This window comes from Nipponia nippon, unplaced genomic scaffold, assembly GCF_047370975.1.
Source record: "Nipponia nippon isolate SJK-2023a ecotype South Korea unplaced genomic scaffold, ASM4737097v1 scaffold_23, whole genome shotgun sequence".
Lineage (NCBI taxonomy): Eukaryota > Metazoa > Chordata > Aves > Pelecaniformes > Threskiornithidae > Nipponia > Nipponia nippon.
The window spans coordinates 3,341,716-3,367,319 of NW_028262340.1; the positions used below are offsets into that span (position 1 = coordinate 3,341,716).

Below are 25,604 nucleotides of genomic sequence, written 5' to 3' on the forward strand. Positions count from 1 at the left end.
GTGTCTGCACGTTTCGGTTTTGCTGGCTTTGCTTTAAAGCACGCCTGCGTTCAGCACAGACCTTGCTCGCAGCATGCATCATTGCCATGTGGACTTGCCGTTTCCCAGGCGTTTTACCTGCTGACATTACGACTGCAAGCCTGTTTGTTTTATTTAACCATGCTCCTACTCTTAAGCTACCATCCAATTACTGCTCCCAATTACTCGGCGCTCAAGAGCCGACATTAATTACAGAGTTCCCTGTGCACGAGGTTGCTGCCGGCTGCGCTGCACAGAGTTGGAGGCACTGCTTCAAACTCACCGGCATCCAGGACCAGCCTCTCCTCTGGGAAAAGAAACAGAGATTCCCGCTCTCGGTGGCGGACTAACAGCCCTGAGCAAAAAGAGCAGGTTTGGCGAAACAGCCCATGGCCATCGCAGCCTCAACGCCCAGATCTCAGCAGCCCTCGGATCCCCCGTGCAGCCTTGCACTTAACGTCTGTTTTCTTCTTTGGGATTCAACAAAACACAGCACCAGTTCAGGACCGGGGACATTAACCTGGAAATCTCCGGGATGTGGGGCATACATCACCATCAGCAGCCCGCGCTGTATAAATTCATGCGAGTTGCAAGCGCCTTTGGCAAACCATTCGAAAAAGGAGGATGGAGACCCCAGATTCCCCAGACTACGGGAGAAATGCCTGAAAACCATCTCCCTCCAAGCACAGGCCACTTTAAACCATGAACTGAGCCTGTTCAGGCATTAACACAGGACCTGGGAGGTAAGACCCAAAACAATTCCCTGTTGCAGAGCCCAAGGACAAGGGAGCACAGTGCGAGCCTTAGGAAAAGGCACAGAACGACCCTTTGCAGCTTGCAAAGCCTTCACAAACCCGTTGGCATCTGCAGACAGAGGGACAAGAAGTTATGTTGCAACTCACTTTGCTCAGATTTAATAATCACCCCGGTGCAAGAACACCCTTCTGTCGGGTTTTGAGAAAGATCCCGTAAACTTTGGTCTCTTTTTTTTCCTTTCTACAAATAGATATCTATTGCACAAAGGACTGATGCAGGGCCACTTGTGGGAAACAGCTACATGCCAGAAGGAAATATCGCTTTACCACAATTATCTACTCATTTTTTAATTGAATATTGGATTTTTTTTTCAAAACGTGTGTTTCTCTTTGCGTGGCGCAGTGCACTTCCAAAGTGTTTCACGAACAGCACTGCAAAACTCATTCTTGACAACAGCAGGAAAGGTCAGTGCTAGATTTCTTCTATATATGAGAGGAAAAATAAAAAGGTAAACAGCTCTTCTCTGTGCTTCATTTCTGCTCCCAGCCCTTGCCTACCTTCCCAAACACGAGCGTTTTGAGAAAAACCCATCTCGTCGCAGGTTTGCTCAGCAGCAGGGCTCGGAGACCCCCCTGGACCACGGGCAGGGAACACCGTGGTGGCACAAACTGCTCACATCGGGGACGCGCCCGCATGGGGACATGGGGAACGTGGACGACTGACGCTCGTCTGGGACCGCTTCGGTCGAGTACTTTGGGGCAGCAGAACGCGCCTTTCTAGTCCACAATATATTTAATATTAAGAGCGGCAATTAAATCAATTAGTGGTCAGCCAGTGAGCTGCTAGTTTACAAAAGGAGTTCATTTTAAGCGGCTAAATCAACTCGTAGCATGGTTTAAAATAGGAAGATGCTACACAAACATAAACACGCTCGTGCCATTAGGAATTAGGCAATGGCTGCGTAGGCTTTTACTGCAGATGGCATATACCAAATGCTCGTTTAATGAGAGAGATGGGTGGATCTCGGATTTCAAATGAAACACACACATCCCCATTTACAGTGATTCAACCAAAAGGACAGTCCGCCTACTGAAATGCAAGCACCACATCCATTTTTCCTCGCAGTAAATGCGGATCACATATACAATCACTGCAATCCTACAAAGCCATAAGGGCTGTACCCGGTACCACACTGGCTCATTACTTGCATGACAAACTATCAACTTCAAAATCAAATATCTGCATTGCTCCAAGCTGAATTTTTTCCAATTTGTACTTCTAAAAAAATTATAATTCACTGCTTAGAGCAACAAAGACAGATTTTTCTTAAAAGGAGAGCAACAAATTACAAGCATTATTTCCCAAAGCACCGTTAAAAGAGCTCATAGCTGCCAATACCAAGTGGTCTGGATCTTTTTGTGTCTTGGAGGCAACCTTTAATTTTAAGCTTGTGCAAAGCCTGAGGATCTCCCAGGTTGTTTTCAAGAAACTTGCCCCATCCTGAGCTCTACTGACTCATTCCCAAACATCTCTGTGACTCGCAGCATCCGAACCGGCTGCACCCCTGAAACACCTTGTGACTAGGCAAAAACGCAGTAAACGGGTGGGAAAGCAATGCAAGGAGATTAACCCAGAAAAGCAGACAAAAGCCGCACGTTCTCCAGTTGCGGCTTCCTCCAGAGAGGAGGAACCGAGCGACCGCTGGGCTTGGCTTACGTAGGGATGTTGGGACGATGCTGGACGTCGCAGGGTGCAGATGGCTGCGTTTCTGCACTGTCTTCATAAATTGCTCCATTAGAAAAGCTCTGATGATGTTTTCCAACTGACGGAATACAGAGAGGCTTGTGCTTTTCTCCATTTGTTTTTTGTTTTAAAGAAATGTCTCAAAATATTTTCTCAGGGAGTGTTTCTGCTGCAGTGGATCAGGGTATTCAACACAGGGGAAAAAATAAGCAGATCCTTGAAGTACACAGGAACAACTCACCCACAAACCTCGTACTTCCGAGGCGCACAGCTGCAACTTCAGCCTATGCCCTCTCCGCCCCCAGCTAGATTACGCTAAAATTTATTAGAACAGGTGTTTTTAGTAAAAAAACAAATGTTCTTCACCTAGCCTAAGATGTTTTTCTGGTGATAAAGCTGAAGTGTTACAAAAGTTACAATTAATCAAACTTTAGTTTCAGTATAACTAATCACTACTTGGGTTTTTTTGCCAGAGTCTGAAGTTTCAGAAGGTTAAACTGTTTCCAAAACAAGCACAATCTATCAACAGATTTTCAGTTGATTTTATAGTCAATGCATCAAAAGGGCACAGTTCCTTCTTCCCTTACAATTCTCTTTTCAATTTAAAAGACCCAGGCAGGAGGTGCTGTGCCGCACAGCAAAAGCTGGGCTGAGGGCTTTTTGCATCTATTCCTACTACATGAGCGATTTACAACCCTTTGCGATGAGAAATCATGAGAAATAGTTAATGTGCAACCCCTTCCATCAGCAGCATTAGCCCAGCAAACACAGCTAACCCCGTAAGCAGGCTTGCACCTCGCCAAGGCACCGCTTAGCTCTGTGCAAACCTTCCGACCTACTGAACTCGTGCGCGATTGATCCCCGGGCACGGGGTGCTGGCACGTCTCCCTACACCGGCTCTGCCGCTCGCTTCACCTCTGTTTGCAACGAACGTAATTGCTGGCAGAGATGCAGCTGTGCATCTACCACAAAAAAAAAAAAAGGAGAAAAAAGTTTAAGCCCGCTGTATTTGCATTACCAGATCGCCTGCCTTTTCTGCGATTAGCACTGCACGGATCAAACCCAGCCTGAACAACCCCACCAGTGTCATAATCAGGTAATACTGATGCTGGAGAGTCCAGTACAACTATACAAAGAAAGCAAGCTGCAAGAAAAGCGTCACAGTGAAACACCAAATTTCACTGTAGTTGCAAGCCTCCTTGCTTTGCTGAAGCCATCTCTCATCTTCATTATGCAGTCCCATTCCTGCCTCTGGAGGCACACGGGCACGTAACATTAATAGATTCCGTTTCCCCGAGCTCTCCCTCTCTATCCATCATGCGGTGGGAACTCTTTTTTTAATAAACTACATCTTTACAAAAGGAATATTGCCATTTGTCATCACCAGGTGAGATGAAGAGAGTCAATCATAATTTTTAAATAAGCCAAGGGCAGCAGCTGCAAAATATGAAGCCAGTAATGCTGCCCATGCCATCACTGGTTTCCCTACCAGCATCAGAGATGCCGTTCAGCTGGATGTTTGCAGGCGGGCAGCAAGTGCACCTGAATGCAGCCGAGAAGAGGAGTATTTTCTGCATTGGTGCCCCAAAACTGAGGGGATGGGAGACACCTGCTACTCAGAGCATCTCACTTCAGAAGCACAATAAAATAGAAAATAACTTGCTCCAGCATGCAAGTGGGGGGAAAAAGGTCATTGTTGGAGATGAACACGCCCGGACACTGCTAGTCCCCTGGGTTCCTGTTACCATTTCTAACGAGGGGGCGAAGCATCCCAAACCACGCTGCAGAGAGGGACAGGGACGCGATCCCTGCACTGGGATGGGCAAGACGCGGCTCCGACCTCGTCGGCCAACTCCAGCCTTGTCCCAGCGTTTCCTGGGGGAGGGAAGGGAAGCGCGGAGACAGGCGGGAGCAAACAAACCCGATACTGCCGCCCATAAACAAAGGAAGTTTTTTGAAGACGGTGTCTAGGTAGGCAGGAGGGAAATAACAGAAGCAGCAATTACAACAACAACAACAAAAAACCTCAACGAGAAGTCTAAAGAAACTATTTCCTCTAACGAAACATGCTGGAAACGGCATGGGACGCTGCTGAAGTCAGAGGAATTCAGCACGTGGCCGTTTCCCCGTGCTATCGGCAGCACACCCTTCCCATGTTGATGCAATTGCCCCCATTGCTCCTCCTGGCCTCACCACAGATAAACCCCTCTTCTCCAGGGCCCATCCTGTGCCCGTCCTCTACAAAATTATTTTATTTTTCAGAAACTCCTGAAGAATTAAGTCAGCCTATCTGTGTAATTAACTCAGCAAACCCATGCATCTGCAAGAGCTCTTTTCCGTCATGTTTGAATACCCCAGGAGGCCTGGCTGCACATGAAAATCAATGGAAAAACAACATATATTTAGCCTGCATTTTTCCCTCCCAAATCAGTTTCTCTTCCTAGCTGTTCCCCCTCTCCAAGAAAGCGTGGGGGTCCTTAAACCCTTTTGAGTAGAGCTACATAAAACAAACAGCTGAAAACAGTCATTTTCTCTGCAGCTGGACTCCTCCCCAAGCCCCAAACATTTCCGACTTGTACCTAGATGAAAGTTATTCCAGCAGCTGTACCAGGCAGCCCACACTTCGATTTTATAGTATTGCTATTTGATGTGCTTATTCACCAAGAGTTTCACTAGCTTCTCACCACGCATACTCACTTTCAAGTTGGCAGTCAGAGATAAAAAAGCAGCAATATCGGCAGCGGCTGCTAGCACGAACCCGGGGAGGGATGGAGGGACACAGGGGCAGTGGGAAGGATGGATGGAGTGACATCCTGGGGAGGGGACATCCCCGGGAGGGATGGAGGGACACGGGCGCAGTGCCTGGTACTCACCCCACCTGTCTCTCACTGCTCAAATTCCAATACCTGCTACTAAGGATCCTAAAAATGCTGTTTTCTTGTGTGGGATATGACCCCGTCCTACAAGAAGCCTGGGAACACATCCTCTGCCTTCTGCCTGTGCCGGGGCATGTTTACGTTACAGATGACCTTTTTTCTGCCTCTATACACTTACATGCACTCACGTGGGAGAAACGGAGATATCGGTTAGGTGGCATTTCTTTTGACTTCGCACCAACAACCTCCCGCACAATTTAAACACACATCTTGCACGTCAATCACTGCCGTGCCAACAGTTGTGAAACAGGCTCCTAAGACAGAAAACTTTGGCCTAATGCTGGATTTTAAGACTTTTCAGACAAAATGAACAGCTGTGTTTTCATTTATATGAAGAACAGGAGGGTTCTGTTGTCCAAGGAAGACTACAGCTCTCCACCGCTCTTCTCCCCCGTCTGCCCAAGGGTAGGGTCCCACCGGCTCGTGTCTCTAACGACTGATGTGCATGCCAAGATGACGACGCAAGCAGGACTAGAAAACTACGTGCACGCAGAATCCACTATTTAAAAGACAGACTAAACAGTTTTTGTTTGGGGATTCAAAGGGGCTTTTTGTCAGACTGCAAAATGCCACCCTGAGCTGCCTCTGCACCTCTTAAAATTTGCATCTTGCCATAAAGCCCCGGGGCACCCTGCTCTCCTCTGGCCCGCACGTTAAGAGGAGAAATCAGGGATATTTGGGTTTAGAGCCCTCTTATCATTTGTTTCATGAACTGGAAGGCAGCAAGCAAGGCAGGGTTGGAGGAGGAGAAACATGTCCTAGCTACAGCAGCTGAAGCTGGACCTGAAAGATTTTACCCTTCCATGAACCAGCCCCTGCCCAATGACAAACGACTCTTAAAACTCCCCAGGAATGGTCACCAGCTGCATGTTTCTCATTTTCCAAGTGCCTGGCTTGAGGCACTGCGAGCAGCTCACAGAGGCAGAAACCAGGGCTTGAATATAACATGTTCCACCGTGCTCCGTATCTAAGGGATAAAACGAAACCGCCCGTCAAGGTTTATACCATTACCTGTCCCAAGGCATCCAGCCCCATCTCACAAGCGAATTGCAAAGACCAGCTCATGCTTTTGATGCATTTGCACACGCAGGCATCGCAGATGAACCCGGGCAGGAATTACTAATCCTGTCTTCAGAGCAGAGAGTGAATAGCAGGACATAAATACAGCCCGGGGCCCCGTACACAATGGGACGGGACTGTTCCCACTTAGCAAGCAGCCTTCTCTTATATTTAGCGATATGCAAGCCCTGTGGGGGAAAAGCCCGTATGCAGTCACACACTGAGACCACGCTGCTCTGCGCTCGCACAAAACGGTGGAGGAGATGCTGCGGGACCAGCAGCAGCACACGCCATCTTCCACCTCCAAGTGTTTGACTCTGCAGTTCTACTATAAAGCCGTGTTAGCGGCTTAGTTATTTATTTAACTAAAAGCTTTTAATTATCTCTCTCACACACACACATTACGTGGGGCGGGGAAGGCGGGGGGGGAGAAATAATCAGCCTACAAACGGTGACTTGTGGGTTCAAAGGAATTGTGTTTTGCATAGAAACAGCTAACTAGCCTAAATCATCTCCTGCTGCTTCCAAACCATGCCTCCATCTGCAGGGCTCCATCCACAGTGTATTTTGCTGCGGTTACAACTCAGGCTGACCTGATCCCTGTAAGAAGGACCTCGGTTTGAGCAGAGCAAAGGCTCCTCCCCAGGTCCGGGCTGTAGGTTTCCTCGGGTGGCCACGGAGGACGTTATTTCATGGTGTGAACCTGCCGGGAAGCCCGGCTGACATCCCGCGGCACGCACCCTCGCCAACAGACAGAAAGGACCGCTCTCCAAAAATACACGCATGGGAGGGAAGCACCCAACGTGATGGCCGTGGCCATGGCACGCGACCGGCCAGCCACACAGCTCTCCCACCACCAGAAACACACCGCAAGCAGAAACACTCCCCAGAGCCGCTCTTCTCCCTGCGTCTTCCAGGCTCTGCATCGAGATCAGGGAGATACAAAATAGTCAGTCCCCTCCAAAAGCACCAGAGTTCAAGAGCTGTGCGACTTACTAAATTATAAATTATAAACCACTGCTGTAGACACTTGCTCTGGGCACAGCAGCTAAAGCAAGTTGGCATGGGCATTTATTTAAAAAGCCCGTATCAGAATGGCAGCGGGGTCTGGAGGAGCGTGCCCTGGAAGAGTATGAGTGCTTGAAACGTGCACCCCAAGCCCACACAATTTTCCTCTCTGTGGAACTGCTTCATTTAAAAAAAAAAAAAAAAAAAAAAAGAGATTTAGTCCGTCTACGCAGATGAATTAAAAGTATTTGCTTTTAATACATAACGTTAGCGGCATTACACAAGCAAAAATTCACATAAACAGAAAACAAGCGTAAACAACCGACTGAACGTAAAGAAACTAATAATATTAATCTGGATTAAGCACAAGCCATGAACATTCCCACCTAATCCATCCGATGGACAAAGATAAATCCCTGCTATGCCGCATCCTACAGTTCTTTGCAACTTAAGGAACCACAGTACTGATCAAAACAGCGTAGCAGATGAGAAGTATAAGGTGAAATCTTCACGTATAGATGCCTGCTTAAGCTACACAGGATTACAGCAAAAGCCAAGCATCAAGAAAGCAGAACAACCATTGCAAAAGATCACCAAGCCCAGAGTGCAATTTCCATTCGAGATGCAAAGCTTCACGTCGAGCTTCCCCAGAGAGATGCACGACAGCAACGAAACACAGCTCCGTGTCTGAACAATCTGAATATCTGCCATTTCTTAACGCTCCAGAAAAGTTGCATGGGGGTGAACTGCAGTTAGGATGAAGTAGATCTGCAGCAGAGTTTAAAAACACAAAATAAGGTTTATAAGAGGAAACAATTTGCATCCACAGGGCTACTGCAGGCCCCTCAAAGACTTCTTTATTAAAGCAACACCTCTGATTCATCACTGCTCATTACCACGAAGGCAAAAGCAGCTTCAGCAAGCAGAGCAAGTCCAGACAAACCCAGTGGAGTACAGAAATACAGCCCAGCCTGAGCTCCCCATCTGCAGGGCCGTGCACGCCTCCACCCACAGCTCTGCCTCCTGCTCCGGTAGGGTTTCTCTATTCCAGGCAACCTCCTGGCCTGGACACCTGGACACCCCATCCACAGCATCTCTGAGCTGCACCAACTTCTCAGGCTTTTTCCAAGAAACAGAAGCAGGGTAGCAGTAAGTGGCTGAAGGAAAACCTGCTCTGCAGCAGAACAGGTACTGTCATGGTCCCCCCAAACAAAGAGGCTCTCATCAAACGTCCCTCATTAGAGAACACATCAAGGAAAGGGGTTTGATGAGAAACTCCTGGCCAGGTGCTGTGGACACACAACCAACACCTCCACGAACTTCCCTGAGGATAAAGAGCCAGAGGTTTACTCACTGACACCAAAAATCCAGGATTCCTTTGAGACACTAAATAACTCCTGATGAAAACCCAGTACAGAGCCACTGCCTTCCATCAGCAACACTCCTGTACATACAATTTTATTCCAGCACGTTACATGCCGCATTCCCGACATTGTCATCCACCCATCAACATATCAAAGCACCCGGAGCATCCCATCATCCCATGGCTGGAAGCCTGCAAGCTACCCCGGCACAGCAACACTTTGATCGTTAATGACTGAATTTGTAACCGTGGTTGCTTACTAGAGAAGCCACGTACCTACCAGCCTACCTCCCATCAATTCAAATATTTGCTCAACAAGCAGTAAATGGGGCATCAGAATAGATATGTTTTACCACTTTCCGAAAATCAAATGCTGTCAAGTGAAAATATCGCGTCTGCTCATGCGGAGCACGCGGGCAGTTGGCAGCGCGTTACCGGAGACAGAAGCTGCAGATTTGGAGTATCGTTGTCTAAAGCATTTTTAGCCCTTGGGAACATACGGTGTGTTGAAACAGGCTGAGAAGAGTCCTTCCTCCCCTCGCCCGGGCCAGGAGTGCCTGAGAGAGAGGCTGCTGCCTTCCCGTCAAATGCTTTGCTTCTGATAAGAATTTGGTTTAAATTGCAACTGTGAGATCAGATGAAAACACAGGTAATTTCTGTTCTTCTAATCTAAACTGATACAGGAAATAATTAATGTGTTTACATTAGGAAAAAAATCATCTCTCTGTTTCATAAGGCTCTAATTGAGTTTTAAAGGTAAGGAGCGCTATGTTTATCCTGATTTTTACCTTCTGCAGCAGATTATGTTTGTCTATGGGAATCCTAGAAAATCCTCGCCTTCTTTATTAAGGCCACGCCAGCAGAGATACGCAAAGGACCCCACTGCCTTTTAAATCACACCCAACGCTCAAAGCTATCGCAGAAGGGTAACTGAAGACGCCAGAGGTTGGCACCACGATGTAAAACAATAAAGATCAAGTGCATTAGCAGCATCGACACCCGACACGCACCGCAAGCAGGACGTCCCCATTAACAACCACCACAACGTTGCAGGAAAACCTTCAATGAATTCAAAATACGGTTATGCCTGCCATTACAAAAAAACACCTCTACTCTTTTACCTCCACAAAACAACCTTTCCAGGGCTGAGGCACCGAAGGGAACGGCTCCCGGGGCAGCAACCCACGAGTCAGCTAATTGTGAAAGGAACTGCACTCCACAGCGATGAACAGCGAGAGCAGCCAGGTCAGAGCCCCCCCGCATCTCCCATCAATACACGGCCGTATTCTCCTCCCCCTGAGATCTTACAGGGATTATTTTTACATTCAGTAACTCAATTGTGAAATGCGAATCAACTAATTAGAAAGACCATCCCTCCAGATCTATGTAACTTATGCAAACAAAGCCTACCGCATTTGGAAAGCCTTAAAATCCTAAAAATAAATAGCAAAGTAAAGCAAAAATTGGTTCTGTGCTGTTGTTCAGAAATAAGATTTTGCTTTGCTTCTCTGTATTTTTACCAGCACCTTAATTGAATTATAACACAAAGAACTGAATTATAACTCAACTATAATTTCCAGCACAACACCTGCCCCAGAATTTGGACAGTCTCTAAGAAATTTTCTCTTTGCAGCTAGACATGCAACTCTTAAATAAACATTTTCACACCCACAGCTGGGAGGGCTGCTGGCCCCTGCCCAAAACCAGCCCCTCCAAACCGCACACAGCCCCCTCGGCGCACAAAGGGGGAACAAGTTCCTTTTCCCCATGAAACACTTAAGCAACAGCACTCGGGACGCTTGCAGACACAGCACTCACAGATGTGGTCAAGGTGCGATTTTAACTCATTCCAGGCCCTTTGCAGTCATTTTCATTGTAAATGTTGCCTCGCTGGAGATAAAAAATAAAAATACGCCTTGGCAGAAAATCCTTCTAGCTGAAGAGCGTTGCTTCCCAGCGGGCTGAGGTGTTTTCTTGAGCTGAAATTCAGAGGGAAGCTGGATACACGGCTGGGAAACAGCCTTCACCTGGCCGGTGCCAGACCACAGCACCCACCTTCATCCCATGGGTGGGTGAGTGGGGCCCCGCCGGTTTGCAGAGTCCGGAGCTCTTCCCCGCCATGTCTCCTTCCTCCTCCTCCTGCACAATGGACTCCATGCAGAGCTGGGGACCCCGGCTCGGCCGCCGGCAGCCCCAGGCACCCATCGCCCCAGCAAGGGGGAGACACTGGGTGCCAGGTCCCCGGTCTGTGTCCCCCCATCCTGCTATCCCCCCCGTTTCTCGCCTCCTGCAGAACCTATCTCCGGCTGAGCCTCAGCCTTTCGGCTTGCAGTTCTCCATGACACACGGACCCCCACGGAGAGCTCGCACACCGCGCTGTGCACGCACGGATTCACCGCGCACACATGGATACACCGCACACGCGCAGGCTGCACACGCAGGTGCACTGTGCACACACACACTGTGCACGCATGCAGAGACCGCAGCAGACAGGCACCACGCACCCCAAATACACCACACACACGCGCGCGCGGTGCCTGTGCAGGCACTGTGTGTGTGCGGACCATGCATGCACACTCAAACCCCATGCACACGCATCCTTCACGCGCACAGAGCACACGGTGCACACAGGCCATGCACGCACACACGCTCACCGTGCAGACACAGATACACCTTGTGCACAGACCATGAACACACGCACCGTGTGCGTGCACACGCACAGATACACCGTGCACACAAACCGTGCACGCACACGCTGTACACACACAGGCACAACGTGCAGAGACCCCGCACGCACACTCATACACACATACCATACATGCCCAGACAGCACAGAGACCGCGGGCACGCACTGACACGCCGTTTGCACGCACACACGCACCCACCCCGCGTGCACCGACACCCCCTGCACGCGCACACCCCGACGCGCCGTGCAAAAACCATGCGCGCTCCGGTAACGCCGCGCGCACGGACCGTGCGTGCAGACACACGCCGCATGCACGCACACACACGCCACGCACACGCTGCACACACACACACACACACACACACTCGCCGTGCACACACGCACACGCTCCCGCGCGCACTTACCCGCCCGCCGAAAGCGCGCGCGCGGCCGCCCCCGCGCGCGGCGCTCGCCGCCTTCCCGCCGGGCCGCGCAGAGCCCCCCGGTGCGGCGCCCGGGGGTCCGGCCCGGTCGGGTCGTGCCGCTGCGCTCCGCTCCGAGCCCAACCCGCGCCGCTCCGCGCCGCTCCCGCTCCGCCCGGCCGCCGCCGCCGCCCGCCCCGCCGCTCTGCCCCCCGCGCCGCGCACCCCCGGCCCCGCCCCCACCCACAACACTGTAGTAAGTTCCCATTGGCCGAGAGCAGGGGGCGGGGCGCGAACACGGCGCTCCGATTGGCGGAGGGGAAACCGCGGCTGGCGGGGAGGGTGGGGGGAGCGGGAGCGCGCGCCCCCTCATCCCTCCCCCCCCCCCGCCCCGTTTCTCTCCCTCAGGGCCGCCCGCGGGCGCCGAGCACCGGCGCTGAGGGATCGCGGCCCTGCCCCGCCTCGGCCGCCTCCCTCGGCCCGGCGGAAAAACACTCGGGAGGGGGAGGCTGATATGACAGGATTACCGGCGGCCTTCCCCGCCGGCCCGCCGCTAAGGCGATGGAAGGGGGCGGGGGGGGGGAAAGGAAGGGGCCGCGATCATTTGGCGCCGCCCGGAACCGGTAGGAAAGGGGCAGGAGGGGCCCTGCCTGCTGGTAACGCCGAGCGGCAGCGGGCTGCTCTCTCCTCCCTCCATGACCTAGATTTTAAATACAGTTCGCTGTCTCCCAAAGTTGTGGCCCAGCTCAGAAGGGAGGAGCCGGGGCGGGGGGATATTGGGTTTTTTTGGTTTTTTTTTTTTTTTTTTTTTTTTTTACACATAAGGCCATTAGAACCGAACAGGTACTGGCTCAGTCGATGGGGGGCTGAGCCGATAAAGCGACAATTGAGATGGCGAGCGCTTGGTCAGCAAGAAAACCCCACAGCCGCGCTGGTGAACGTGCAGAAACGGGAGCACCAGCACAACCCCGCAGAGGAGACCGGCCTGCCCGCCGCTCTGGAACCGCACGTAACAGCACAGAGCGGCTTTTCCTCACCTACAGCCCAATTATAAGTTATTTTTATCAACCAGAGCTGTCCGGCTGTCCCCACTACGTGCACCAGAGCAAAACCCAGCTTCTCGTCAGCACTTCCACAGGGCTCCGGTGAGGCTGCTGCCAGCACGCCAGCCTCACCAGCTGGGGGGACCAAATCCATCTCAAATATTTACACAGCCCCAAAAGACGCATCTCCCTTTGCCTCCCAAAGAGAGTTTAGCTATCAGGCACATTATTCTTGCATTAAGAGCAACCGCCCTACCTCTTCATCAGCAGGTAATACCCTGGGCTGATGCGCACCCTGGTTGGGACGCTTCACCCTCATGCTGAAGCCCTCGCTAGTAGCGACCTAGCGAGGACCACTCGCACACTAAGGACACTTGTGCTAAATGGGAGCCAAACAAACCCAATTTTGCAGAAAAATTAACGCACTGCTCACAGCTATTTACCCCTTCTCTATATGTCTACGATACTCAGCTCTGCCAAAACACAGAATGGGGCAGCTCCCCCCTTGTCTTGGTGTTGAGATTGCTTGCCAAAAAGCTCCTTAATGGAAGGGAAAAGAGATATTTTCGCCTTAAATCTGGACTATCTGGTGGTTTCCTTGGATTCAGATGAGCACATTTGATTCAAAGACGCAGGCTGGGAAAGGTCTGGCGGCTGTAAGTCACTGCTCCAGGGACCGGCAGATCCCCTGAAACATGCCCTGAAGCTCTGGCTTCACTCCCCACAGCATTAAATTAACACATTTTAATAGCCCGGGCTGCGAATGGAGGAGGCTCAGCTGTTTGGTGCTGACCCACCACAGTAACTTCTGCCTTTGCTACTGCTCACCCACGGGTGGGCTGAAAACAGACTGTGTCCGAAGAGAAACGCGAGTCAAAAGGGCTTTAAGAAGAAAACCACCGAGCAAAGCAGCCACAATTTTTGGATGCCAGGGGTTGGCAACAGCTTCTTGCAATTAAGAAAAACAAGCAAACAAAACCACACCGCTTCGCCATAGCACGCGCACATGCTGACTGACGGTAGATTGCAGATTACATGGAGACCAGGGCAATGAGAACTTTGCATCAAAATGGTGATTTAACACCATGCAGCACGTCATCCACCATGCTCAGATCACCAGATGATCCCCAACTCCATCTGCCAGCACCTGAGCACAGAGAGCAGCAGCTCCCGTATTTTGAGCCGTTATTTCCCAGGTGAAGCATCTACGCACAGGGAGCACTAGTGCAAGCTGCCGCATGCGCTGTGCACGAGGGCCAAGGACTCTGTTACCTCTTCAGACCCCAAACAAACAGCCGAGAGCCCGAATGGCAGGAGGAATTTAAGAGCAGGAGAGCCATCAGACATGGAGAGAGGTGCATGGTCTGTGCCACGAGAGTGCCTTGAAAATGTTCTTCTGGGACAGGGCAATTTGAACCTAGGCCAAAGCAATCCTTTTGTAGCAAGCCGAAAAAAGGGGGGAAGAAAAAAAAAAAAAAAAGAAAAAACCAAAACCAACACTCTTCTGCAATATGGAAATACCACCGTCTACACCACACTTCTGCTGCAAATCGCTGGATTAGCTTCTAACCTTCCTACACAGCCCCAAACTGACCTCTGCAATCCCACAGGAAGTAATGGAAATTTCTTAAATTCTTCACTATAAGACTAGTTTTCCCCATGCCAAGCCCGAATTGCAAATATTTAAAAAAGTCTCCCAGTTATAGCTGGTTTAAGTCGCTTTATAGGAGTCAATTAGAAATTGAGAATTATTTCAATAAGTCAGGATTTCTTGGTATTCGGCCGCTGGATATAGGAATAAGGAGAGGAATTATATTCATTTTAGGCATGTGCTCGTGGTCTCTAAGGCAGAAGCTGTTCCCTGCAAGCTGAAAGGCCACTTGGTGAGTGCTCCGATCCCAACGGACTCGGTCGGTGCAAATGAACTGGATCACAACGGAGAACGATGCCAAATCCTACCCTCTGCCTGTTCAGTGTGCACGCAGCTAGCAAGCAGCTCAGAAGTACGCGCTGTAGCATCTTAAGAGCACCTAGACAGGAGATTAAATCCAGCTCAAGTGAGTTCTTAAAAAAAAAAAAGAATAAAATCCTTTGTAAGGTGATCCAGTGCTCTGCAGGGCCCCGCAGGACGCGCTACTGGCAGGATTTGTTGTAGAACAGGGCTCCCAATTTACACCAGTGTCGGTGAACACTGTGCCTAGAGCATTACTGGCACAAATAATAAACAGCACAGAGCTCTCCCCACCCCGAGGAGCTTCTCTACGTGAGGAATTCCCAATCTAAACAAAGGAATCGTGCATCACACTGGTATCGGTGCTCCCTCCTCCAAAGCAAGCAGGATTTAAGGTGAAGAGAAATACTGAGGATTACGCCAAGTTCTAGGAAAACAAAGAAATTAAGCTGGTCAAGTGAATCATTTATCCACCGCTGCTCTCAATAGACTGGTTGTGTCTGTATTATGCATACGTTCGTACACACACAATAGGCATATTCAGTTTAGGTGCCACGTTCACACGTTTTGCTAGCAAGTGACAGTCTCCAGAGCGGCACCAGCCATTTCACAAGAGCAAACAAGGTGGGAGGAGAGCAGGTGGCTCCGTTTTGCCAGCTACTGGCCCTCTGCCCTTGGCTCCTCTTCCGAGATTTACTGTCACCATCAGCAGCGCTGATTTGGCTGATAGCAGAAGGCCAGGATGAGGTGTAAAGGAAATCTCCCTTCGGCTTCACAAGCTTTGTTTTACTGTAAAATGTTGATCTGGAATGAAGATATTTTGGGTAAATGATTTACCTAGAAGGAAGGGGTACTTCAGCTAACACCACGTTCCTCCCGTGCTCACCCCTCGATTTAGCACACGAAGCAGCAGGCACAGCAGAACTCACTGCCAGAAAAAGCCTCTGACAGGCTGAATTGCAAACTCAAATTTTTACGAAGAACTAGAACATGCTGCACCACTTTGCTACAACATGTGTGTGCGCGCAGCAAAGGCAACCTGGAACGTCTACACTCACCTGGCTCCGTATCAAGTATTTAACCAAAGATTAAATCTGGTCCAGCCCATCGTAGCACTCTCCAAAACGAACAATCGATTCATTGTTGAGCGAGTTATTAAAGGGCCAAGCAGGACCCTCCCTAGTTAGAGACTAAGTGATTTTGCTATTGTAATCCTACTTGGCATCACAGCAGTTAGCCTCAAGTTTTGCTAAATCCAAGCTGCTTGTCCTGTCCTTTCTGTGGGGTTCCCTACTGGACAGTTTTCTTTTGTTGTTTTTTTTAACAGCAGGAGTTGTGCCCTTTGAAGGCCATTGTTGCCAAACTAAAACCCCATGTTCTTCCCGTGGGCAGAAGAATTCAGTTTTCGAGCCTCTACATCTTTTTGGTACTGGGCTGGCTCCTGCGGATGCCTTTCGGGGAGATGGGGAGGGCTCAGGAGACAGCTGGGCAGCTAAGCCTGTACCCCTAGGAATTCCCGTCCCACCCACAATCTGGTTAATTTACACAAAAAGCTCCCACCGTGGGTTTCATCGGTTTGCGTGAAGTTGATATTCACCTGAGCCGGTGTCTTGCAGCACAGCAGACTAGCTCCAAGAAGAAAGAGGAATAAAACAGATGAAGAGGAGCATCGGCTCTCTCCCTGCTGCACGCCAGTGAAGGGAAGAACAGCTCCCTGGAAAGTCAGCTTTGTTCCAGGGCTTAGAGACAGTGCGTAAATCACATTTCTACCAAGATGCACCACTTAGAGATTAGTGGAGGTCAGCTTCAGATTGCAGGATCAAGTTTTCATACAGCGAATGTTTCTACACTGAGAGAGAAATACTTTTCCCCTTAAGTGTGGGTAGGAAGTATTAAAGGTACGAGTGGCTGCACTTAAAGGATCTAGAAAGTGCTTAAAAAAGCCTGGAAGATAGATTACAGGCGGCGCTGTGAATACAAGTAGTGCAGGCTCAGGAAAAGGGAGAATCGGTGTGGCATGAGCCCGAGCTCCCGAAACAGCCTGAGAAATGGACGGAACCATGGAAAGAGCTGTCGCAAGAAACACAGCGAGCCCCACGGCATGCTGACCTCCACCAGGTCATCAGCTCTCCCTCATTTCAAGCATTTAGCAGTTTTTCATTCCCTAGGCGTCTTAGTGAAGACACAACTAAAAATAGAGGAGTGTGCTCACAGAGAGCGCTCGACTCCCTGCCCCTCGTTAATAAATTCCAGGAGACGCTGCTGGAAACCTCTATGTTTGGGCAGCAGGAGGAAGTTCAAGCCCTTGCGCCAGCCTCCTAAACCAAGCACGAACAGCCAGCTTGGCCAGAGACGCAGCTGTCACTTCAGCAGGGGACAAGCTCAGCTATGCAGCCTTTGTTGAAAGAAACCCAAAATAACAGTTAGTGCCACCTAGGGACCAGTGCTAAGGCAGGGAGGCCGAAGAGCCATACCACAAACAAAGGATGTCAGTGGCTGATTTACTCCTTGCACAGATGAGAAGTCAAACTGCAGCGAGCAGAGGCTCTGGTCTATTTAAATAACACCAAGTAGGTGTTTTCTGCGCTGCAGCTTCTCCCCAGAAAGGCACCGGTTAGGTGAAGCTTTGACAAGGGATTGCTCAAGCGCAGATTTGACTCCACACTGTCATGCTCCCAATCTGGCCAAAGCTTACGCTCCCTTGGCTTCAAAATACTCAGAGCTCTTTGGTTCAGGGAAGGAAAGTTTCAAGATCAGGGTTTATTTAGGACCGATGTGTCCCTAGCAGTGAGTTAGAGCTCGGTACTTGGCAGAGAGCCCTCTAGTCTGTACTAACACTTCTCTTGTAATCCAAAGGCCGGGCAGCAAATTCACCCACGCCGCGAACCCAGCACTAGACAACTGACAGCAGTGCGTTATCGCAGGCTAGACCTGCACATCAGCGAGGGACACCTAGCAAGACCTAACATTTATTTAATTAAGACTTTAGCTACGGAGAGCAAATAACTTCTACACAGAGCACGGGCTACCTTATTTCTTCCAGAAATACGAGTTGAAGCTCCGCACCACCTTGTTCAGTGCTCTTTCCCCTACCTGCTATCCCCTCAGACCTCGCAGGGTTTGTCTTAAGCTAAGAACTGGATCAGATTCGCCGCCCCGAGTCCTTTCTACAGATGATCCCACAACCTAATACAGCACAGCCAAAGCCTGCTGAGACAGGCATTTCTGCAGGTGCGCAATGATTAATTGGTGCACATTTCCATATCACAAATAATAATTAAAAAAAAGACTTCTCGGCTTGGTTGAAATGCAGTATATTAACCTTTGAAACCAGCAGTCATGGATACCAGCTTCAAAAAGATTAATATCAATAGGACAAAATCCCAGAGGATAGCATCACGTTGCTGCCAGCTTTTCTGGAGCTTTACAAAATAAGACATTTTGAGGCTTTATTTAAGGTCATATCTTTCCATGCTCATTTTATAAAGAAAACCCAAAGCGGTTCAGATTTATAGGCAGAATCCAAGTGCTGGAGGAGGGGAGAGGGGGGAAATCAGAAGTTGCAGAGGAAAGCTGTGGGTATGGATGGAGAGACAGGGAGGAGAGGGCAGGAAGCACGCTTCATCTGAACTGTTGTCATTGTCACAGTTAATTGCCAAGAGTCGTGCTCTCTGAAAAAGGTTTGTTACTGAAATAAGTAATATAACTCCGTTAGTTCAGCGCGTTCTGCAGGTCCACAGAGGCTGCAAGTTAACACGGTGTACGCGGTAAATCTTTCGAGCAAGAAATGCACCAACAGCTTTGAGATGCACGCTAGCCGGATCTTACCCCTGCATTCGCCGCAGACTGCGTCAGAAAGAAGCTAATAATCATTAAGCTGCCATCTTTTATTTCTAATTATTTGTCTCCACAGCAGGGTTCCTCCAACCATCAAGCAAAAGGGAAGCAAGTCTCAAAGGAGTAACTGTTTTGAAGAGGGCTCACAGCTGCCACCGCATGAATGGCTCTCCAAGAACAGTAGCAACTGCTACAAACTGCCCGCAGAGCTAGGAGGAAAGCATCTCTGTTTAGCCTGTTTTTCAATGTTGGTTTTTAGGTCAACTAAAACAGCTTTTCTTATGCAACAAGAGATGCAGAAAGCTCACTTGCTTTTGAGTTTTTGCTTTCATTTAATTAGATGGTAATTCAAAAGGCAGCACTACTATTTTAAACACCACAATGAGAACTACTTCAGTGCCTTACAAAGCGTTAAAGTGAAACCACTGAGCTAAGCCAGCCCTAGAACTTGACACCGCATGGGATTCGGATGGGCTCTTCTGAAGAGGTGGGACAAGCGAAAGGGATACCCTGCTACCATGTTGCTAGGAGAGGTTCGAAGCAGAAAACCTCACTGAAAGGCGCAAAAGCAGACAACCTTATTTGTTGTTCTTCTTTGAGCTATATGTGAATAAGAATTAAGGTGAGACTCGAGTTCACAACACAACTGCTGTTCAACGGCTTCACGAAGCAATGCCCTTCTCTAGGTGACCCAGGAATTAAGGGATAGAAAGAAACAATTTCACGTACAGGTAAACTTGAAGATCACAACATGTGGCTCCCAGCATCACCAATGCCAACATACGGACAGATGCAGCCCAGCAGCAGCCCGTTAACAGTCACACTGCGCGTACTACCTCCCTTGCCACAAAGATAGCTCTGAACATTTTTTCAGCCAGCGCGCATGACCTCACTTCGGATTTCTTGACAGGCTTCAAATAATGGCAACATATGTGAATCTTAGCTTGAAGGTCAAGAGCACAACCTCAAATGCCACAGGCTCCTCTTGCTGCACCTCCATCTTCAGCATTTTTCTTCACGGTTTCTGCCCTCCAGCTTCTCGCAGCACATCCCTTCGTGGAAGCTGCTGGTGTGCTACTTTTAGGACCGATGCCCAACACTTATCAGGCCAGGAGAGGAGATTCACTTACTACAGCTCCTATGCATTTTATGTTTACCTAAGAGATAAGCCAGGCTTAAAGATGGAACAGCAACCTGAGCCTGCCGATTTCTCTGCTGGGTGAAGGTCAGGGCTGTCCCTGATCCAGTGAAACTGTACCACACAACCGTTATCTTTGCCATCGCTAACAAGGTACCACTTAGCTTTCTTGTTTGCTGACCAAGATTAATACCAAGCATTCAGCAAGCAGCAAATTTCATCTCGTATCAGGGTCAAAAAAGCCTAGAATAAGCAGGATCACTGAAACGCAATTCTCTGCTCTCTGTGCAGCACACGAAAGACACCAGACCGCTCACACAGACAAAAGTCGCAGTGAGGCTGCTCTGGGGAGAGCAAACCAGGGGTTGTTCAGGTTACCAGCTTTCCCCAAGGTAGAGATTCACCCTTGACCACAGACTTGTCACACAGCGATAACCAGAAGGGTGACTGTGTCCTGAAGGTCTGCTCAAGCACGAAGGAGGAAGATCCTGCTGCCGCTCCCCTGGTCCGGGACACCCTGGCACAGCTACAGCTGCTGCGCCGGTAGAGGCATGCCTCTCGCTAACCCACTCCGACAGCCACACGAGCGAGCACTTGCATTTTGCTCCAAATACGAGCTCCCGGCCAGCACGCTGCCAGCCTGCATTTCTTGCAGTTACACCTTCTGTGCGGAGGAGTTTTATTCTGCATTCAAATAACGGCTGGGTGTTTGGTGGGGATGGGAGCTCAGCACCTCTGGTCAAGGCAGGTTCTCTAGTTAATTAATGATCCTTCTTTTAGAGACTTGGTAGCAAAGAACAGCTCATTCAGGACAGGAGACAGCTGCTCAGCTTCCAAATATAGTGCTTCACTTACTTCTGTGTAAGAACAACAGGTTTATGCTTGGATTTGATTCATCTCTCCTGCCCTCCCCTGTGAGGCATCGTATAATAATGCTGAGTTTAAGAACAAAGCAATCTGTTCCTAGCACCTTCCTCTGCTTTCCCATCAAGTCTGGGACTTGACTGGCAGCACATTGAGCACTCGGGCATGGAGCAGAGCTGCTCTAAATATGCACAGTCCTTTCCGTTACTGGGAGAGAAAAGGATATTACTGGGGGGGGGGGTAACAGACAGGTAACAGACAGGAAATGGGAAAGCTTAGCAGGAGGATACTTTACATTTTTTTTTAAAAAAAAAAGTAAATTAAAACCTTCTGAAGTTTCCAGAGATAGCAACCTCAACGCAAAGGCACCACTGCATCCAAAGAACCAGCTTTACCAAGCAGAGACCCCTTTCTTTCCTCCACCCTGAGCGCGCACACCTTATTTTGAGAGGCACAAACAGCACCTCACTGCCAGGCTCAGGGGCAGGCACCACACCTCTGCTGGGAAACCACGAGAATCCACCCCACCAGGACACTCTTCCCTCTGTGCAAAGCAGAATCTCCGTGAACACAAGCTGAAAACACGGGTGCTTGCTGCACTTCTCCAAGCTCGACACGCATTTCCCCTCCTCTCCTGCCAGAAGGGCCTCAGGCTCCTCTCCATGCCCTGCGATGCATCTGCAGGTTTGCAAAGGGGAAGCCAGCCCCATGCTGCACTCCAGCCTTCAGAGTCCCTTACACAACCACAGCACTGATTTACCATCAACAGCTGTCAGGAGGCATCTGGGGAAAAACAAGGAGCATTGCTTTCCACGACCAAAACCATTTTCACTTCCATTTGCTCACTTGCTGGCGCTTAGTGTGCTTTTATTGCCGGGTCAGTGCTCCGCAGCCCAGGCTGGCAAGAAAAACTACTGCTGGGGGATTTTTCATGTTATAAACTTGGCCTGGAAATTACTATATGAAGTGCTTTTCAATATCCAAAATCTTCACACACACAAGGTAAATCCAACTGTTTGATAACAATCAATGCTCCAGAGTTCAAGTCAGAATAAACAGGCCAGTTCGTTATTTAACTTCAAATGATTCGTTTTGGCTGTTTCCCCTCACTGATCTAACGAAGCAGGTACTTACCCAGAGATGAGACAGCCAGGCAAACCACGCAGGCGAGGCACCAAAATCCATCACGGGGAAGTGTATAGAAGAGAAAAGAGAAGAGACACTGGTTAATAAGCAGTTCCAACTAAACACGACAAACCACACACCCGCCAGAAAAATCCCTCGAGCCACAAAGCCCAGTGCTCACACTTGTATTTTACATAAGCGCTGCAACAGAGTTCATGTAAAAGAACTTCGGTGTCTGACTCTTCCCAGAACTGAAGGTGGAACCGGACGTTCACGTTGAGCCACTTCTTAGAAATGTAAACACCAAGTGGGGAAGGAAAAAAAAAAAAAATTAGCCTGACATTACTTAACGCTGATAATACAGCGAGCGGTGACGCAGGCGTCCCGCGCCTGCCAGCCTCCGGCGAGTACGGCCTCCAGAGCACGGCACGGCACGGGCCAGGCACTGCCGAGCCCCGGGCAGAGCCGGGCTGGAGAAGCAGCAAGCGGCGGTGCGGAGGCTGCAGACTGGCCCCGTGCACTTCTGCGTCCGTCCGGCTCCTCCAGCCTTACACAACTTTTCGTGCAAACTTCTGCAGGGGATGGACGCAGCCCAGTGCCTCCAGCCCCAACTCCACAGGGCTCCAACTGAGCCCTCTAGCGGGCTTTAAAAACTCAACAAAACACCCATAGACTTAATTTAATTAACATTCTGCCAGAGGCCTCTAAACCCTAATCCTCTCAACAAAAGGATCATTAACTAAATGAAGAGGTTCAAGAGAGCAATGGTGGTCTCAGCCGCAGCAAGGCGGGCTGCGTGCTCCAGCAGGCACGCGCCGGGGCCCGAGCAGGGTGCCGAAATCCAGCCAGATCCTCAGCCCACGCCACCACCCCGCCAAGGGTCCGGGGACCTGCTTGACACCAGAGCACAGTCGAGTGCTGAGGGCAGCAGGGGAAGCCTAGCACGGTGCCGCGCTGCACCGTGCACAGGACTGTGCTCCTCCTCTACAGCCGTCCTGCCACACCGGAGAGACGGGCACGAGCCTGCACCCATCCTTTGGGATGCACCGCGATGCTGACAGTCTCTATCGAGACTGAAACCCCAAACTGCTGAACCAGGAGAAGATTTAGCTGGAGCGCTGGTTGTTTTTAAGTGTTATTATCCACTGATGTCAAAAGCCTGGCAAGCAGGCAAAGAGCTCTCCTTTCAAGAGGCAGCCTTGGTCCTTCAACCAATGGCTGGGAAAACATCTCCATCTCGCCTGGCCCTGCCAGCATGAACAGCAGGAAGGGCTTTCCTCGCTTAAGAGAGCGGGATGTGCATTGGCAGATGAATTTACAGCACGCAGGGTGCGGTGCAGTCAGGGAAAAGCCTTTAAAGTCAAAGGTTCCCAGCCCATGAGCTTCACCCCAACAAGACAGGGACGGAGATCTGCGTTTGCCCTTTGCAGGTGCCTCTCTTGGAAAGCCACCTCCAATTCCTGAGCCACACAGAGGATCCAGAGCACCGTGGCTGCAAGGAGCACATCCATGAGACTACTCATTAGTATGGTGAACAGGAGCAGAAGAGAGCTTAATTACAAGGCAGAGATCGTTCCCTCCGGGTTCGGATGTCAGCAGCAGCCTTGGCGGGGCCATGCTGCCCCACGGGACGGGTGCTCCTCGACAGAGCCCACAGCAAGTGCTGCCTTTGCTTGTGCCACGTGCAGAGCCTGTGGTCAGCGGGATCCTGGTTGGGGCTTTTGTGATGAGCTCCAGAGCCTCAGGCTCACAAATGTGAGAACCCAAAACAAGGAAGACTTCAGCCACTGCTTGCAAAATAGCTTCTCTTAGCAGCAGCCTGCACAGGTCTCTGGAGATGCTACTGCAGCCCACCTATAGGTACTGGTCCCCTGACTTTGGTGCTGTATGTGAGCACCCCAGTCTCATCAGCAGCTTCTGAAGCTCAAATGTGAGCTCCAGCCGTGGCATTCACCAGGGCAGAGGCTGCAGTGGCTGCTGGTGGGGCAGGCTCATACCCCAGAGGCTGCCACAACCTGGGGCAGGGCTTTTAGGGTGGCCAGGAGATGCTTTAGCACACCACCTCTCCCCAGACCAACACAGCCTTCCCGGGAGGGACCTCAGCCCTCCAGGCACCAGCCAAGCCCATCGCAGACCTCTGTGTTTGGGTTTGTATGCCGGAAAGCATTCACAGAGGTCCCCATTTTCAATAAGTGCCTTTTGCCCCTGCCTTCTCCCTGCAGCTTTTCGGGACGTGCCTCCAGGATAGAGCTGAGGCCTCTTTGCCTGAAGATGCAGGAACAACTGTTCCCGGAGTTAATGAGGCTGTCCTGCTCTGACCCGGGGCATTTTTCGGCAGACACAGAATAAGCAGTCCTCTCCACACTCACCTCCTGGAATAAATCCCAAGAGCTCCCGTCTCCCCAGCCCAGGCAAGAACACAGATGGTCACAGAGATTAAAACATCCAGAGAATTAACCGCCCCATGCAAATGAGCTTCTTCATCCAGCCCAGCGCTGCCAGGTGGTTTGAGGTACAACGCTTGGATGTGATCATCACAGTTTGCTGAACTCTGATAACAGCCTCGTATCGACCAGAACAGGGGCCAGAAAGCCAAGAAGTTTGAAGGCAGTTTGTAGGGGAGGCAAGATGCAAACTGCCAGAGCCAGGCAGCTGCCGTAACCGCATTTGCCTCCTGCTACAGAAGTGGTGGAAAAACAGTGGCACCAGAAAAAAGCCTGGCCAGCAGCAAGCATCAATTCTGCACTTGGATATCTTGTGCATTCCCACCGAGAGGCAGCTCGGATGGATCAAACAGCGCTGCAACCCCAGCACGAGCCATCTGCAACTCCGGATGCTTCCCCAACACCTAAGACTGCCGCTTGCGAGGCACCCATGGGCTGGCAGCGGGCAGCAAGGGAAACCCACACCGGCCCCCGCTGCCTTTCCTAGAAGGCTGAAGTCTTGGCACTCGGCCAAGGCACAGGATCCGACACAGCACAGCACACTGGGAAGGATCCGACCATCACACGGGGCCGAGCAACCTTGCCAAGGAAGGCAGGGCTTTCTCCAGGCTGCCTCCCAGGGAGGAGCTCCACCCCAAACCCACGAGCACGTTAGCATCACCAGCGATAGGTTTAAACCATATTTCATTTTTACTCAAAACCAGTGAAACAATCCTGAAAAAGAGTGGACTTCTCTCGCTCAGTCACATCCCAGCTGCCAGGCGGTATTTTTAAGGGACAGGTTTCAGGCTATGCGATGATACAGATGACCGTGTTTGCTATTAAAAGCCTCCACTCCGCATCCGAGGAAATCCCTGAGCAGCGCTGACCCCATCTGCCAGCCCGCGGCGGGGCTCCTCGCAGCCGCAGATGGGCCGAGGCCGATCCCGGCCATACAGGAGAGCTTCCCCTCCACCTCAGGCACAGGCACCCCCAGCACAACATCAACACAGACGGAGAAAGTCACGTTACAGCCCAACGTGGCTCAGGGCTGGGCCAGCATCTGTCCTCCATTGCTCCCGTGCTCAGCGTTTGAGTTCGCGCAGATGCAGTGAGGCAACTCGGTGCTGTTCCTGTTTGATACAGACCCTCAGTGCAGAGAAAGAGCTCCCCTCAAGTTCTGAAGTGCCCACAAACAGCTTACCCCATATCTCCAAGCGTTTTTGGAGAGCAGATACAGAAATACAAGCCCT

The 25,604-nt window shown here is 50.4% G+C and overlaps 1 protein-coding gene across 5 annotated transcripts in view; it reads right to left on the reverse strand.

Annotated features, from left to right (window-relative positions):
- The window catches only part of EPB41 (erythrocyte membrane protein band 4.1), a 96,340-nt gene that overhangs the window by 64,860 nt on the left and 5,876 nt on the right, over nt 1-25,604 (reverse strand). Inside the window, exon 1 of one of the 5 annotated variants that reach the window (XM_087760589.1) lies at nt 21,938-22,098. The exons of 1 other annotated variant lie outside the window; for it this stretch is intronic. The gene's annotated coding sequence lies outside the window, so the exon portion shown is untranslated. Of the gene's footprint in view, nt 1-10,701; nt 10,720-11,973; nt 12,142-21,563; nt 21,578-21,937; nt 22,099-25,604 lie in introns of those variants that run through there. 3 more of the 5 variants (XM_087760593.1, XM_087760590.1, XM_087760591.1) reach the window with 3 other exon arrangements.